General features: G+C 34.9%; 1 long non-coding RNA gene across 1 annotated transcript; it reads left to right on the top strand.

Moving 5' to 3' along the window:
- Nucleotides 1-12,447: 12,447 nt before the first annotated feature.
- Nucleotides 12,448-17,261, top strand: LOC143234049 (uncharacterized). The gene is made up of 3 exons (XR_013018486.1): nucleotides 12,448-12,523; nucleotides 15,084-15,143; nucleotides 16,498-17,261. It is a non-coding gene; the product is annotated as an uncharacterized LOC143234049 (long non-coding RNA).
- Nucleotides 17,262-17,835: the final 574 nt, after the last annotated feature.

Below are 17,835 nucleotides of genomic sequence, written 5' to 3'. Positions count from 1 at the left end.
AGTGTCTGTTTTCTTTTTACACAAACTAACTGTATTAGATAGTGTCTGTTTTCATTCTATACACATTGATTATAGAAGATTATGTATGTTTTCTTCTACATGAACTGGCTGTATCAGACCGTGTCTGTTTTCTTTCTACGCGAACTAACTACATTAGAGTCTGTTTTATCTCTACACAAACTGGCTGTATTATATAATGTATTCTTTTCTCTCAACAAGAACTGGTTGTGTTAACTTTTGTTTGTTTTCTCTTCCTCTCTTGAAATTGAACTATTTGTTTTTCAGCACAACTTTGTTTCCGCGGTTGTGAAAATCCAGTTTTCAGCGTCATAATCCGACAGACTTTCCACTGTGTCACTGGAGAACAAAAGTATTATTGTTGTTAATTTGTTTGGAATTAAGTAGAAAGCTACACAAGGGACAATCTTTGCTCTGCCCACCACAGGTATCGAAACCCAGTTTCTAGCGGGTAAACATACCGCTGTGCCACTGGAGGACTGTTGTTAGCTGCATCATAAACTTTCTGTACTTAATTTGTAGCATTATAAGCCTTTATATTTACATCTGAACAACCGGCGTGGGAAAAATTAAGCGAAGTAGCTGTATTAGATTAAAAAGTTTCTGTTCCTACACTTAATTTACATATTTCAAAAATAAATAAACGTGAGTTCCAATCTTTTATAGAATGCTCCATTTGTCGGAGGTTTTTAGTCAGTTTCGCGGATTTTCATCTTTGCCTCCATCTCACCCAATAGAACAAGACTGGACTTCTTGTAATAACGGACTTTACACTTTAGATTTTGTGAAAAAAAAACCAACAACAACAACAAATGCTTAAGTTAACCAGCTTTTAAGGTATAACCGCGATGGGTCAGCCATGATCTAATGGTTTGCGTGCTCGAATAATGCATCATAATATTTGTAGTTCGCGAACAGTTATCGCAAAATAAAGATAATACATACGCAGTAGACACAAAGCTGCTAAAAGGCTATCGTCCCATAGTCGTCTCTACTAGACTAGAGAAAATGCAGCCAACATTCAGCACTGCCTTTTAGGCTACTCTTGTTTGATCGAGCAGTGTGATCTGACTGCCATTCTTATAACGAACTTACGACCTCAAAGGGCAAAGCACGTTTTTGTGCCTCAGTAGAGTGCTAACCACGAACTCTTAGGTTCAAAGTCTGAGCACGGTAACCACTAAGCCACACTCGGATCCTCATTGAAAATATACTACATATACAAGAAAAGTATTTATGGTTTTAATATATTAACATCAATACCTAAACATTCCCCTTAATTCTATACGTAAACCTAACGCCAGTTTGTGATATTGCAGGTGAATGACAAGCAATGGCATAAGGTTGACCTCAGCGTCGATCATCAAAAGGTGACGCTTTACGTGGATTGTCATAGGACAACAACATTAACAATGGAACAGCGTGGGCCAGTTGACGTTAATGGAATCACCTTACTTGTACAGTACAAAAAGAAAAAGGGCAGTGTGCCGGTAAGTGACAAAGAATTCGATGATGACCAAAACCAGTATGATATAGATACCCCTTGACTAAAACCAGTATGATATAGATACCCCTTTCTACCGGTTTAAAATAACGATTTTTATATTTTTATATCAATTTCGTAGGTATGGTATATTCATGAAATCACTTAACATTATTATTTTGTAGCTAAATTTACAGTTGATGGTTTGGAGCTGCGACCCCTTGCGGACGGAAAGAGAACTTTGTGCCGAACTACCTGTGAGTATAAAGGGCCAGCTGGGTTTTTTTTTTTTTTTAATTTCGCACAAAGCTACTCGAGGGCTATCTGTGCTAGCGGTCCGTAATTTAGTAGTGTAAGGCTAGAGGGAAGGCAGCTAGTCATCACCACCCACCGCCAACTCTTGGGCTACTCTTTTACCATCGAACAGTGGGATTGACCGTTACATTATAACGCCCCCACTGCTGAAAGGACGAGCTTGTTTAGCGTGACGGGGATGCGAACCCGCGAGACTCAGATTACGAGTCGCACGCCTTAACACGCTTGGCCATGCAGGGCCCAGGGCCAGTTGGTCAATGCGTCATATTAACTGTTTTACGAATGTTTGAAACTCTGTGGAGTCTAAAGAGATGGGGTCACGCGAAGTTACGATTTTTACAACTTATTGTATTTATTGCTGTCAACGTGATATATAAAAATGTATTTGTGGTCATTTCAAAATTTAACAGAAATTCTGAGAATAGTTTTACGTATTCGTAGCGTTGGCAGTCAAGGGTGAAAGTATTGGTTGTAATAGGAAACCATTGATTGTCATGTGAATCTTGTACTGAAGCTCCTTTTTAATGTTTTTCAACGTGAATCTGACATTTTTATATTAAATGATTGACAACAATCGAATAATACCAGTGAACAATGTTCACTTCCATACGATCATATCATTGTGTTTGATGTCCGCTTCTAAAATCACAGAAAATTATCTAATTTAGCAACTGTAGGGGCCAGCTGGTTTCATGGTATAATGATCTTTCCAGAAATTAAAATACTCTCAACATATTTATGGTTTTATAAATCTCGGTGAATATTGTAATTTCGTTTATTCTTGGGTCCATGTCTTCTATAATTCTAGGTAAATAAATGTGTCCTTATTCTCCTAGATCTATAAAGATATTCTGTTTATGTATCATCTTTTTAAAAATGTTCAGGAGATTATATCGAAACAAGCAACACAACATTGTATGTTGTTCACTTTCTTACTGTTCTCTTTCTAAAAATGCTTCAAATCAAAGAGAGTCCAGGTTTCCCATGTGAATCTCCAGCAGGGGTGTAGGACCTGCCAGGATCCTCAGAACATCCCGAATCCCACCTCATCCCGTTTTAGAAAGGGTATTAACACCATAACAGTTATTTTTAATAAACATTAGCGTTATATATATATATGGCACCTATACCACTACCGTGTCAGTCGTATCCCAGCTGAGCTGATGATTGTTTTTGTTTGTTTTTGTAATTTCGCACAAAGCTACTCGAGAGCTATCTGTGCTAGCCGTCCCTAATTTAGCAGTGTAAGACTAGAGGGAAGGCGGCTAGTCATCACCACCCACCGCCAACTCTTGGGTTACTCTTTTACCAACGAAAAGTGGGATTGACCGGAACATTATAACGCCCCCATGGCTGGGAGGACGAGCATGTTTGGCGCGACTCGGGCGCGAACCCGCGACCCTCAGATTACGAAGCGCACGCCTTAACGCGCTAGGCCATGCCGGGCTCCTGGGCTGATGAGTCCTGATAGTCATGAAATATCTCATTGGCAGTGGCTGAGGCAGGTGCAGTGTGGTTGACATGTTATAACATAGTCTCCTTTCCTTTTACTCATGGATTCTTAGAAAAAAACAATTTTGATATCAGTGACGTATTTAGGTAGAGTCTAGAGGGGGGTCAGCCCCAAGGCCCCTGGTCTAAATGGGGGTCCATTGATAATTTTATTCTATGTAAAATTATATGGTATATAGGGACTACAAAAATCGGTAGACTCTGGGCCCAAACAATCGAAAGTCTGTCACTATTTGATACTTAAAGACTGAAGATTCTTTAGTAAAATTCTGAGGTTTTAAACATTTCAAACGATTAAAAGCTAAATAGGCCTAATTTATTCTTGTGAAAAAGGACGTTATTTTTTGAAGTTTGAACATTAATTTCGCATGGAATATTTAAATGACATTTTCATCGTGTCCAATACCAGTATTAGATATTTTTCATATTACTTCATATTTCATAGAAACAAGTAACAAAATACACATATAAACAAAAAAAGCGCAAGACCAAATGAAGCAATATTCAACAAAACTTGTATAAAAAGAAATCAGGAGGCTCGAGGATAAGAGGACATTACAATGTCATACTTGTTTATATTAAACTAGATCCAGGGAACACTGCAATGTCATACCTGTGTATATTAAACTAGATCCAGGGAACACTGCAATGTCATACCTGTGTATATTAAACTAGATCCAGGGAACAATGTGATGTTATACTTGTATATATTAAACTCGATCCAGGGAACACTGCAATGTCATACCTGTGTTTATTAAACTAGATCCAAGGAACAATGTGATGTCATACTTGTATACATTAAACTAGATCCAGGGAACACTGCAATGTCATGCTTGTGTATATTAAGCTAGATCCAGGGGACAGTGTGATATCATACTTGTAAGTATTAAACCAGATTGAGGGAACAGTATGACGTCATACCTGTTGATATATAACAAAATCCGGGAGATAGTGTGATGTAATACTTGTTTATATATAATTAAATCCAGGGAACAGTGCAATGCCATTCTTGCGTATATAAAGCTACAACATTACGAAAAGTTATGCCTTACTCCTAAACATCTGATAGATATTGTACTGAATAAAAATTGTTTGTAATTAAACCTAAAGCTAGACATCGTGCTATTTGTGCTGTGCCTTTCAAGGGTATCGAAACCCGGTTTATAGTTTTATAAACTCGCAGCTGCTCTATTGGAGAGAGGGTGCGGTACGGAACATCTCTTTACTACCTGTTTTAATATAGAGTTATACTTTATTGTTGTGTAGCACTGACTCGGTATATTGTTACTCTAGTGTGTAATACTGACACGACATATTGTTACAATAGTGTGTAACACTGACACGAAAAATTGTTACAAAAGTGTGTAGCACTGGCACGACAAATTGTTACTATAGTATGTAACACTGGCATGACAAATTGTTACTATAGTGTGTAACACTGGCACGACAAATTGTTACTATAGTGTGTAACACTGGCACGACAAATTGTTACTATAGTGTGCAACACTGGCACGACAAATTGTTACTATAGTACGTAACACTGGCACGACAAATTGTTACAATAGTGTGTAACACTGGCACGACAAATTGTTACTATAGTATGTAACACTGACACGACAAATTGTTATTATAGTGTGCAACACTGGCACGACAAATTGTTACTATAGTATGTAACACTGGCACGACAAATTGTTACTATAGTGTGTAACACTGGCACGACAAATTGTTACTATAGTGTGCAACACTGGCACGACAAATTGTTATTATAGTGTGTAACACTGGCACGACAAATTGTTACTATAGTATGTAACACTGGCACGACAAATTGTTATTATAGTATGTAACACTGACACGACAAATTGTTATTATAGTATGTAACACTGGCACGACAAATTGTTATTATAGTGTATAACACTGGCACGACAAATTGTTACTATAGTATGTAACACTGGCACGACAAATTGTTATTATAGTGTATAACACTGGCACGACATATTGTTACTATAGTGTATACTAGTTAGAATATGTTAATGTTTTATCTTACAATTTATTTAGTTTTTGTTTTTGTCCTACAGAAAATTAATGTAAAATGGAACGTACCCAGCTACATGACAAGCAACACATTTCCTTGTGTACGAATATCATAGATTTCAGTGTCAGTATAAAACACTAAACATATTCTGAAGTTATATTACAGTGTTCACAAGATATTTTAAATGACAGATCAACATAATACCATCAATAATTTCTAAATCAAAATATGGTAAAGATATATCTTACACATAGAAACATGTCAAATGTTTCGAAGAAATAAAGGCGTGATTCTATCATGGAAACGAGCAAGATATTTCATAAACTGTCACTATTCGCACCTTATAGATAGTGAAGGTAGTTAAAGAACTTTCCATTAGAAATAACCAAAGTATATAGATATCTGTGGCAGCTAAAGTAAGAAGCTTCCAGTAAACAAGATATTCACACACTACCCAGTCCACACAAGCGAAAAGAGTCGTGTTCACAAGCTTTTCAAAGTGTTTATAGAAAAAATGGAAAAACCAGTTTTTGATAGCTTTACAAGTGGTACCAAACATCTAAAACATGTGAGTATGTTATAACATTGAAAGAAGAATATGTGTCTGTAAACTTTTGGCCAATTTATTACCATCCTGTTGCTACGGGGTATATCACAAAAGTTTATTGAAAGGATTTATAGCATATATAGATTAGAAATATAATAGTGAGTTAAATATCTGGAAATTTGAGAAAAGATACTTAAACAAATCGGGAATCATTATGGCGATTTCTGAAACTCCTTCACTTTCCACTTAACAAACACCTTCACTTCCATTTAACACAAATATTCTACTTCTATTTAACAAACACCTTTTATTCCCATTTAAAAGTTACCTATTTATATAATACAGAAACGAAACTTTGTGAAATAAAGAGGTTCTACATTTGTGATAAGCTACATAAATTAGCATGACGTTTGTTTGTTGATTGTTTCGCATATTAACGTAAAGATACACAAAGTATATCTGAGCTAGCCTTATTTTGAACTAATGAACTAGAGGAAAAGCACTTAACCAACAGTACCCACCGCCATCTCTTGGGTAACTTTAATCAAATAGTGGGGTTTAATCGTCACTCTTATTTGCGCGAATGGAACGGAAACCAATCCTCAAATTCGTCTTCGAGGTATATTGACCACTGATTAATGCCCAGCACGAGGTTATCGGTAATCTATTCTCCAGTCGTCCTCCAAGCGGTACTTTTGTTATATCATTGTAGCTCATGACTTCTTTCAAACGTTTTCTTCTTGAGGCAAAGGCTCTGTGCTCTTGAATTATGCCCACCAGATTAAAAAATGAAATCTTTATTTAAGTATCAAGAGTGTTCATAATATTAGTCTGATCATTTCTATTGTCCAATAATGTGCTACAGTATTGTGCAATATAGAATAGAATTTTAGGTAGTTACACTTCACTTATTGTGAACTGCTTGGTAAGAAGACCTTTTTTTTTTAACTTATTTGTTGCCTTTTAAGCCTAAAAATAAGCCACGGAAATATCAAGAATCCCAAGTGTGCCCACCTGGACTGCCAGGTCCTCCTGGATTTAAAGGAATGAAAGTACTTAAAGTTTGGTGTTTCGTTTGTACTAGAAAAAAATTAATAATACGTACGTACAATTTTAGAGCTGAGGTGATAGCTAGCGTCTGTTAATTACATTTCAATTTACAAAGAATGAAAGCTCTAAAATCCTAAAACTAGATGGCATACTTTATTACAGGTGGCAGCATCTCTTGGTGAATGTAACTGATGTATTTATGTGCAAAGAGTTTCCTGATTTGTAATCAAGCCTTACTCATTAATGGATTTTCTTTATATACAAATATAGAGGGAAACAAAGTAGTGTGGTGTTTATCTTGTACTTTGTTCACATAAACCTTCACAAAATAACATGAGTTCATGAGTTAAATGAGGAACTAGTTTTCAGAACATGATCTCAGCATGGTCAGTTTCCTTCCACAGCTCTTAGGTCAAACCAGAATCTTTACTCACAGTAGTCATGCCATATCAGATTCCTGGCTTATGAAGTAAAATCTCAACAAAATAAATACTTTTACACACAGATGTTCAGTAGAACTACGTTTTTTGTTGCGATGAAACATGAGTTTCTGTTTAAGAGTTCATAGTGATTATTTTGTAATATTTGTTTACTAAAACTGTGAAAAATCATTTGTTAGTTGAAGAAACGTCATTTACTGAAAATATTAACTGGAAAATTTGTGAGTGTAGAGTATTGAGAAAATAGAAATAAAGAATGTAATAATATTTAACAGTACTTACAAGTAATCTTTCTAAATCACCTTACTACATCTCAGAGAGAATTTTTACCGTATTTGCCGTAATGCGCACCCAATATTGAAAGGTAATATTGAAGAAAATTTGCTTTTTTACACATAAGTTGTACAAAATGTATTGATTAGTTTCTGAATATAGTAAACAACTATCAGTGTATTAAGTATTTTTTGAAATCTTCCACTAAAACTTACTTGTCAATTTTATACACCTTATTTAAAAGTTTATACGTGGTAATACACTAAGATAATAATTAATTTAAAAGTTTATACGTGGTAATACACTAAGATAATAATTCATTTAAAAGTTTATACGTGGTAATACACTAAGATATTCCTTCATTTAAAAGTTTATACGTGGTAATACACTAAAATAATAATTCATTTAAAAGTTTATACGTGGTAATACACTAAGATATTCCTTCATTTAAAAGTTTATACGTGGTAATACACTAAGATAATAATTCATTTAAAAGTTTATACGTGGTAATACACTAAGATATTCCTTCATTTAAAAGTTTATACGTGGTAATACACTAAGATATTCCTTCATTTAAAAGATTATACATGGTAATACACTAAGATAATCATTCATTTAAAAGTTTATAATGGTAATACACTAAGATCATCATTAATTTAAAAGTTTATACATCGTAATACACTAAGATAACCATTCATCTTCATCATCTCTAGCACTGTCACTCGCTACCATCGAATTTACTTCCTTGAACCTTTACTGCATCCTTTTCTGATTCCCACATCATATCATCATTCATTCCATCCATTGAATTGGATATACAACATTTTTTGAAACTTTCAATGAAACTCTAATGATTTTCAGTAGGAACTTGTGCAAAATACCTAACAAAAGTGAACGTACTCGAACATATGTCGCAGTCGGTTTTTAGGAAAATACTTGGAAGGAAAAGGTGAACATTATATTCGAGTAAAATCATTAACTGTTTGTTTATACATCTTAGAGATAATTCCAAAAGGTAATATTATTTTCAAAATAAAAATAAATAAATATTTTTGGTCAGTGTTTACAAACTCGCAGATTTGTTATCGTAGTTTCTCAACTTGTTTTATATTTATACAGATCCAGGGTCCTCCTGGATCACCAGGCGAGCCTGGATTACAAGGAATACCAGGGCTTATAGGTCTAAAGGGACAAACCGGAAATCCTGGAGTGCCAGTAAGTATTTAAAAACTTTCATTCTTCTTTTATTTTCTCTATACCCCCAACTTATTTCTAGAAATAGTTTTATATTAAACAATTGTCGATGTAATTTCTATTGCAAGATTACAGTTTCAAGAAATGAGTATAATTTGAATACTAAAAAAAAAAAGTATTTATGGTCCTACTGGATTTCCAAATTTAAGATTTTTTTCTACGTAAACACAACTTGACATCTTTAGAAATTTTACGCATGGGTTTGTTTCTTTTAATTTCGCGCAAAACTACTCGAGGGCTATCTGCGCTATTCGTTCCTAATTTAAGTGTAAGACAAGAGGGAAGGCAGCTAGTCATCACCACCCACCGCCAGCTCTTGGGCTACTCTTTTACCATCGAATAGCGGGATTGACCGTTCATTATAACGCCCCCACGGTTGAAAGGACGAGGATGCGAACCCGCGACCCTCAGATTACGAGTCGAGTGTCTTTACCACCTGACTATGCCGGGCTTTTATAGATTAGTGTAAAATATATTGTATTCGTAGATACAGTTGGAAATCGTTATAAGTAGAGTTAGTGGATTTAACTTACTTTCCAATTAGTGATCCACCATCTGCTGAACAAGAATTGGACTAGGTGGATTATTGACTAGTTATCTGTTGAAATAGTGATTATCTGTCTGATGAATAGAACATGGATGTGTATGTTTTCTTATAGCAACACCACATTGGGCTATCTACTAACATGGATGTAAGTGGATTGTTTACTAGTTACACAGACCGGAGAAGTTAAACGTCATAAAAGTTGTTTTGGTTTCAATAACTTTTTTTTTCATAATTCAGCAGCAAATTTTGAATTAAATACTGGTTTCTATCTATCACGTAAGGACGTTTTTACAAATCTAAGATAGAAAAAAAATCTTACTTAGATCAAATTATTATTTCGTTTACCACAGTGAACATTTTTTTATTATCATGTATATTATTATGTGGGTTTTAGAACGATCGATAAGACTACTACGTTACAATTGATCTAGAGAAATCTATAGCCAGTGATTGTCAGCATTTTAAGCATAACAAAATATGACCTGATTTCAATTAAAATAATTCACTTATGTAAATGTACATGTGACGTTTTGTGAAAAATCTGTACTTGATGGAGAAAAACGGATATCATTTTCGGATTCAGGGTACAGGAATTACTGTCGAATATATAAACATTTAAAGATATTAAAGCCATCGCAGATCTGTGTTATCTGTCCAAACATCGGTCACCCAGCTGGTGAACAGAATATAGATATAGGTGGATTATTGACTAGTCATCTGTCCAAACATCGGCCACTGAGTTGATGAACGTAATATGAATGTTAAGTGAATGATTGAATAGTTATATCTATTGACATTTTATTACATACCTTTTTCATGCGGTGTAAACAGTATACCTATGACATTTTTATACATCTTAACTAAGACTTTCTGTAAATCTTTGTATTATGTATTGATATGTCTGTTATACACTATTAATTTTCGTCTACAGGAGTTACGATGTTTTATATTTGGGATAATACTTTAAATGGTGCCTTATACAATTCAACAGAAAATAGCTTATTTAAAATTACAACAAAAAGAAAAACTGACATGAGGTAAACATGAATTTTACATATTTTTTACCTTTCTATATATATTTTACGAAAACATTTGATATGTTTTTTATACAATCATTTCTATTGTAAGATTTTTTATGTATATGTTTGCACTGATTATAAGATATATAACGTTGTTTTCTTAGGGTATACCCGGACCTATAGGTCCACTCGGACCAATTGGACCACCAGGAAGATTAGTAAGTGATTTGTTGAAGAAAGATAATATATAGATAGATAGATAGATACAAAAAGAAAGAAAGATAGACTGGTAAAGAGTTCGATAGGGCAATAAGTAAATAGTTATTTTAGAATAGCAGCAGTTGTTACATCAAGAGAAAAGATTTACTGGTGTCAAGTTATTTAAGATGCGTTGATTAATACTGAATTTGTATCAACAGGACTCATCTGGGCTCAAAGGTCAGTTTGGGCCACCTGGACTTTCCGGCTTAAAGGTAAGAACTGTGATTACTTGTAGATATGTTACAAATGTGTAAGGAAAGTAGGTACATTAGTTCATTTCTTTGTGGAGGTGACCTACTTTTAATGAGTAAGTGTATTAGCTCAACATCCAATATTTAAAATCCATGAAAAGTTCCCTTTGTGTATGTTCACCTACTGATTTAATTACTGTTAAAGAGGCCAACATACGCAGATGAATGTAACATGTCTTTCACGCAGTCCCCACATGACCAATTTTCAATTTTGACACCAAATAAATCGTGAGAAACACAGGAAAATAAAAAACTTTCCGTTTACATCTCTGTTTAGGACCCGTAGAAAAGTATCTTTGTACGAAACCCCTTGTGAGTTGGTTAAAATATGACCGAGTAATTGATCCAAACCCATAGACTTATGTTTTTTTGTGAGCTCTGACCCCCTAAAAAAAAAAAAGACTTAAAATGGACAAATCTAACTTTGTGTATGTTATTATGTTGAGTGCACGAAAATTTATATTTGTGACAATTTTCATCTTGATTGCTGTAAATATGATTGCACAGGAGCACAAAATATATAAACTTGGTTGTTTTACTTTTGACCGCATAAACTTATTGTTTTGTTTGTTTGTTTGTTTGTTTTTGAATTTCGCGCAAAGCTAGCTGCCTTCCCTCTAGTCATCACCACCCTCCGCCAACTCTTGGGCTACTCTTTTACCAAAGAATAGTGGGATTGATCATAACATTATAACGCCCCCACGGCTGAAAGGACGAACATGTTTGGTGCGACGGGGATTCGAACTCGCGACCCTCGGATTACGAGTCGAACGCCTTAACACCTGGCCTAAACTTCTTATAAAGACTTAAATAAAAAAGTTTCCTTGGCGTATTGAATCAAAGTATAATCCAAGTAATTTTCAAATCAATTCGTTTCCCTGGTAGGACAATGGTACGTCTTCAGATTTACAACGCTACAATCAGGGGTTCGATTCCTCTAGGTGGACACGGCAGATAGCCCGATGTGGCTTTGCTATAAGAAAATACACACACTCAAATCGATTCGCTGACAAACGAAGAAGTGGCAGTCGATTAAAAAGTATTTAGAACGTGAAGCAGAAAGGAGAAATAACAGAGGAACAGTACAACTGTCTGCGGAAATATAATGATAGGATAAACTGAATCTGTACCTACGCTATTACTTTAGTCATCGACAAGTCCCCCGCTAGTACAGGTGAGAACTACAGATTTACAACGGTAAAATCAGGGATCCGATTCCCCTCGGTGGGCTCAGTAGATAGCCCGATGTGGCTTTGCTTTAAAAAACACATCATTTGACAAAAACTTTAGTTCGTGCCTTTATTCCTAGAGGGAGTTTACTGTTCTATAATTATTGTTTGCTCTTAATCAGAGTACTTTATTATCACAGAATTAACTTGATAATTTTATCATATTCCTTTAAATTAAGATTGTTATATTTTAATAGTAGTGAACAATTCCTGGTCATAGTTTGTTACTTATTTTCAGGGTCGTAAAGGTGAAAAAGGAGAGATTGGAATACCAGGGAAGCCTGGGTTACCTGTAAGTAGAAAAGTCATAAATCTTATTCAGTCCGAACAAAAGTGGTTTCTTCCTGCTGGGTTAGTTCAGTTGGTTAAGGCAACTTTTTATTGTTTTATGGAATTCCAGAGAATGCTGGTGGGGATATCTAATGTTTAGATCCCACATTATATGAAAACTGGGTGAAATTTAAATCGGTAAATAGTGCTCTTTTATCTAAAAATAAAATAAAAAAGGATGCGATAATTATTTATAGTACAGTTGTTGTTTGGTATAAAGCACAAAGCCAAGAAAAGGGCTGTTGGTGCTCTGCCCACCACGGGTATCGAAACTCGGTTTCTAGCAGTATAAGTCTGTAGACATACCGCTCTACCACTGGCAGGCTTAAAGTACAGCAAAAGCGAGGGCATGCTGATGTTTTACAAGTAAAGTTTGAATTAAAAACTTGTATTTATAAACCAAGGGCGTCGAGAGGTAGGTCGGTCCCGGGGAACAGTTATGTCCCGGGCCCTTTTTTGAAGTCTTCATAAATTCGTGGTACATTCATGAGCGTATGAAATTTTTTTTCTGGTGGGCGGAAGCCAAATGTGTTGAGAATTTACATTTTTTGAGGTAAAGTGATTTCCTGCAGTACTGCAATATTTCCTTAAGTATATTAAGAAAATAAGAATGCATTATTCTTTATCCCATATTTCCCAGGGACCCCTAATTGACGCCGGGCTCCAGGACTGTAGCCCCCTTTAACCCCTCTCGTCAGGCCTATTATAAACTTGATAGTTTCTGTGCGTTAAAACTAGGTCCATACCCTAACTGGAACATTACTAACCTCTAAAGCCTGCTGCCCTATAAATTATTTGGAAAGGTGAAGATATACAATTAGGCATAAGGATTGATTGCGTAGAGGAGGGAATTTGTTTGTTTGTAGTTTAGGCACAAAACTACACATTGGGCTATCTGTGATCTGCCCGCCACGGGTTATAAATACTGTGTATACCACTATGCCATTAGGGTGCAGGTGAAGGTGTAATAAGCGTAGTTGTTTCATTTTATAGTCATTAAAATGTGGATTTATGCTCCATACTAAATGTCAAAAAGTAGAATGGTTATTCAAACAACCATAACAAGACACAAATGTTTCCCCACCTTAAAATAATGGACTTGTCTGAAATCACAAAATAATGTTGCTCAGCAGAGAAGAAGCCCTGCTATTGGTCTAGCTGGTAATTACAATTTCTTATTTCGAAAGTTACATTGATTGTGGAATTGTTCTATGATACAGATATGAAAGTAACTAGCGGTACCTGGATTTTCGTAAGAGACTCACTTCCCCCCTAGATCCGTCATGGCCAGGTGGTTTAGAGCGCTTGACCTGTAATCTGAGGGTCGCAAGTTCAAATTACTGTCGCACCTAACATACTCTCTCTTTTAGCTGTGGGGGTGTTATAATGTGATGGTCAATTCCATTATTGGTTGGAAAAAGAATAGCCCAAGAGTTGATGGTGCGTTGTGATTACTAGTTGTCTTCCATCTAGTCTTAGAGTGCTAAGTTAGGGACGGCTAGCGCAGATAGCCATCGTGTAGCTTTGCACGAAATTCAAAATCAAACAAACACTTCCCCCTAATGTAAATTGAAGTGTTTTTCATTCCACCCTCCTAAAAATAGAAATCAGCAATCTTGCAGCTTGGAGTAAATGATTGTCAAACACCTCATATAAACATAAAGAGAACCACAGTGGATCAGGGGCAGGTTTAAGGGTTTGTATTACTGAAATCCACAGTTCGATTCCTGTAGTAGACAGTCCACTATGTGGCCATGCATTAAAATAAAGAAGGATGTCAATATATTTCTTTTATAAATTGTGTTTCGACGACTATCGTGTTTGTTTTGTCCCAGCTGGCCTGATGAGCTCTGGACTGAATTAAACGCGTTGTGAGCAGTAGATGAGGCGAACAATGTAGTTGAAACACTTTTATAATTCATTATTCTAATTCTTTAAGATTCCTAAGAGATTAGATATGAAATATAGTGTTTACATAAATAGACCTAGCATCATGTCTTATGGCACAGCGGTATGTGAGCGAAGTTATACTGCTAGAAACCAGGTTTCGATATCCATGGTAGACAGAGCACAGATAGCCCTTTGTGTAGCGTTGTGCGTACTAACAAACAACAACAATTCATGACAAGTATAATTGATTGTAAACACCATAATATGTATATATATTTTACATATTCTGAATTACCCGTCATTAGATGATAAAAAATCAACAGGTATTAAGAGTGCCCTATTTATATGTTTAAAACTATATATTTTTAAATCGCAGTGGGTAAGCGTATATATATCAAATAGGGATATAGAGCTGAGTAATTTTCCATGATATCAAGCTAGTTTATCATCAGCGTTTGTATACTGTCTGATAGATTGATAATCCCAATACATTTGGGTGTTATTACCATTATCTGTTATGACGTGAATTTAGTAACTAGGACCAACAACTGCAATTCTACCCATACTTATTATATATATATATATATATATGAAGGCTTGATACGTAACATAATTATTGCGTTTCTTTTTAGGGAAGTAAAGGAGCTATAGGACCGAAAGGTCCACCTGGGCGGTCAGGGGATGCAGTTGTGGTGAGTGAAATTTCACATTACATAAAACAAGTAACTTGACAGTTAATCGAAAACTAACAGCCTATAGCACATTGGGAAGCGGAGTAATAGACAGTTTATCAAAATTTTTCAACCAGTGGTACATTTGTTAACTTTGAGGCATGCACACACACACACACACACACACATAATCATATACAATTTTGAAAACCAAACAAAAAATACAATAAGAATACAAAGTAGAAATTAATCATTGTTTAGAAAATTTATCGTATTTAGAAGTATCTCAAAAAGTAGGACCCACAAAGTATTAGGATACGTTGTCTACATAACTTAGAAATACATTTTCTGTAAGAGTTAGGTAAGGATACACCATCTACCAGACTAAAGGGATATACAGTATATTTATTAATGGTTGATATTTATGGACGAATAATTACAAAGTCAAATGTTAAGGTCCACGTGATTTCAAGTAGCCTGGGCTATAGATTAAACTGCATCCTGCTGTGCAAAGAAGAGAAACAGCTAGTATTCAAAGAAAATTATTTACATCCTCAATACTTTTTTCAAGGCTTTATCGTAATGTAGACACACTACTGAGCATGAGAAATAAATATATTTTGTTAGATGCTGCCTGTTTCTCTTCATTACACTTGATCACGTCACTTGTAAGGTTTTCATGATCAACAGTATCAGGTAGTCTACATACAAACGCTAAAAAAATATAGCATTATGTGGGCCAGAATGACAAACATTGAAAATACATCACTAATATACCCATCCTGAATTAATATGTTAACTTCTAATTTATTAAATGGCCTTGTCTGTATTATGTAGTTACCAAGTTATTAAATAGTCTTGTCTGTATTATGTAGTTACCAAGTTATTAAATAGTCTTGTTTGCTGTTACCAAGTTTCTTTTAATGGCCTAGTCTGTATTATATAGTTACCTAGTTATTCATGGCATCATATGTAGTTACCAAGCTAGGTAATAGACTACTCCGTATTATGTAGTTAAATAGCCTTATCTGTAGTTACCAAGTTGTCAGATAGCCTTAAGTGTATTATTCAGTTACCAAGTTATTTAATTGTCTGGTTTGTATTATCTAGTGATTAAACCGTCTTGCCTGTATTATATAGTTACCAAGTTATTAAATGGCCCAATCTGTATTATATAGTTACTAAGTTATCAAATAGCCTTGTTTGTAGTTACCAAGTTATTAGATGGCCTGTTTATGGCTTTGTCTGTATAATGTAGTTACCAAGTTATTAAATAGTCTTGTCTGTATTATGTTGCTACAAAGTTATTAAATGGCCAAATCTGTGTTAAATCTGCTTTGTTCAAAATATGTTTTCACCACCATTTTGTCTATAGGTTGAAGGCCCAATAGGACCATCAGGAAAACCTGGACCTCCAGGAGTTAAAGTAGGGACACCACATTTCATCTTCGCTTTTCTTTGAATTGGAAACAGTCCATAAGTTTTTCCTAAAGTTAAGCATTTCTTTCATAACTGATTCTCCAAAGTCCATACTTATTGCCAAATGTAAACACGATAGTTTACAAAGAATTTTTTTTTTCTATTGTAAAATTATGTTACTACAATACCTTGTTACAAAACTCAGTTTTAACCGATGCAACAGCAGTATCTCATCTAAAAAATCCCAGTCATTAACTGATGTAACAGTAATACCTTATCTAAAAACCTAATCCTTGACTGCCACAAGAGCAATATCTTGTATAAAATTCCAGTCCTTGATTGAAGTGACAGCAATACCTTACATGAAAAACCCTACTTTTTGAGTGATATAAGAGCAATATCTTATATAAAATCCCAGCCTGACTGATTCAACCTGCAATACCTTACATGAAAGATTGATAGTGTGAGATAAAAACAAGTGTATATCCTCCAGATTATTCATCATATATCATTTCCTTAATCTTGAAATTGTTTTCCTGTTCCACTTTATGTTTTATAAAATTCTTGTTCCGTTGACTTTCACTCCATAAATGGCATCTTATACATCAAGCAAGAAATTACTGTATGGTCATGATCTTGTATCCTTGAACCTCAAGTTGTTTCTATTACTTACATGTGCTGTTTATAATATACCATATGGGTCTATTTGGAACTACGTTCTTTGTGCCATTATCATAACATTTACTATAGCCATGGTAGTAGCATGTTTTATTCCATACAGAAACCAACTTCTCAATAATTTAGGATTTGCTTTTCACCATCCTTGAGGGCAAGTTGGATTTTTACTATCTCGGATTTTTGTACATAATAATAACAAGTACTTGGTTGTAAAGTATCCATGATTAGGTGTGAAAAACTATCGAAGTTGATGATATAAACCTCCATCTGAATATAACCAAATATTCAGAAACTGGTCACGTACGCAGACGAAACTACATCATAGATTGTGAATAATTCTTTCCTCGATTGAAGACAGCATCATGGAAATATATCTATATTTGATCGACAGTATCTAAAGATAAAGAACGAAAAATGCAAATTTCGACACAATTTTCAAGAAAACAACAAAAATTAATAGGAACCAACATTGACAGTTTTTTCTCTTACCTGTGCATCTGTTTTTGAAAGTCAAAGATGTGCTCTTCCTCTCATTGCTGAAAGTGACAATCAAGGAACTTTTGTCTTATGAATATTAACATGATGTCAGGAGAGTGAAAATGGCCATTCAGTATAG

Source organism: Tachypleus tridentatus, chromosome 12 (genome assembly GCF_004210375.1).
Source record: "Tachypleus tridentatus isolate NWPU-2018 chromosome 12, ASM421037v1, whole genome shotgun sequence".
NCBI classification, from domain to species: domain Eukaryota; kingdom Metazoa; phylum Arthropoda; class Merostomata; order Xiphosura; family Limulidae; genus Tachypleus; species Tachypleus tridentatus.
Note: the sequence above shows the minus strand (reverse complement) of the source record. Positions and strands in the feature narration are given on the sequence as shown.